Source organism: Sinocyclocheilus grahami, unplaced genomic scaffold (assembly GCF_001515645.1).
Source record: "Sinocyclocheilus grahami isolate Dianchi unplaced genomic scaffold, SAMN03320097.WGS_v1.1 scaffold612.1, whole genome shotgun sequence".
Lineage (NCBI taxonomy): Eukaryota > Metazoa > Chordata > Actinopteri > Cypriniformes > Cyprinidae > Sinocyclocheilus > Sinocyclocheilus grahami.
In genome coordinates this window covers 508,501-509,377 of record NW_015505791.1, presented here as the reverse complement: position 1 = coordinate 509,377, position 877 = coordinate 508,501, and positions in this window count along the sequence as shown.

Sequence of the window (877 nt, the reverse complement as noted above, 5' to 3'; positions counted from 1 at the left end):
ATATGAGATGATGATGGACTGGTTTCTGAGAGCAGATGAATCTCCAGGACTTTACCTCTGTCTGAGATCTTCTTGAGCTCCTCTTTGCTGAAATCCTCCAGTTTGTCTCTCAGCTGATGGACAGATTCTCTCAGAGCATCAAAAGAGACGAGAAAACTGAAGGAATCATCATTTACGTCTGTAGATTCAGGAGGTGCTGAGAGAGACTGGAAACTCTACAGAAAACAGAAATCAAAACTCATCAGCTCCACACTTCACTCAATAACCTGCACCAACATCAGATTTGTGCGGCTCTTGTTGACTCGACTGATCTTTAGTAACTCACCTCAATCCAGCACTTTCACAACATCAGCTTCATTCTTCTCATATTCATTATATCACATTAGAGCTACAGATTATAGTATTTGACACTTATACTCTGTGAACTGTCTAGGAAATAGTTTAGATGATAAAACATCTGCTAAGAACATAATTGTCCATCTAACAGCTCAAGCACATCAATGGAGTCTCATTGTAGGGATGAGTAGATTTGCTCAGGAAAAACAGCTCAAAGGCTACGATTAGATTAACCATTATTTATAACTTTAGAGGGGTTAGAGACACTGAAACTTCACAAGGACCCTTAAGACTCAGGTTTGGTTTGGTTTCAATACGTTGTAGCATTGCTAATATACAGCCTTACTACTTATTTAGCATCTTCATGGTAAAAAAAAACAGAATATTGCATCACTACACTGAGTTTTAACTTGATCTCTAGTTTTAAATACCTGTTTCTCTGTCCTCTGGTCTGCAGCTGGTATAATGTCGTGGTTTTTATGTTCAATAATCGTACACATCATACATATACATTTCTGGTCAGTGCGACAGAAAACCTCGA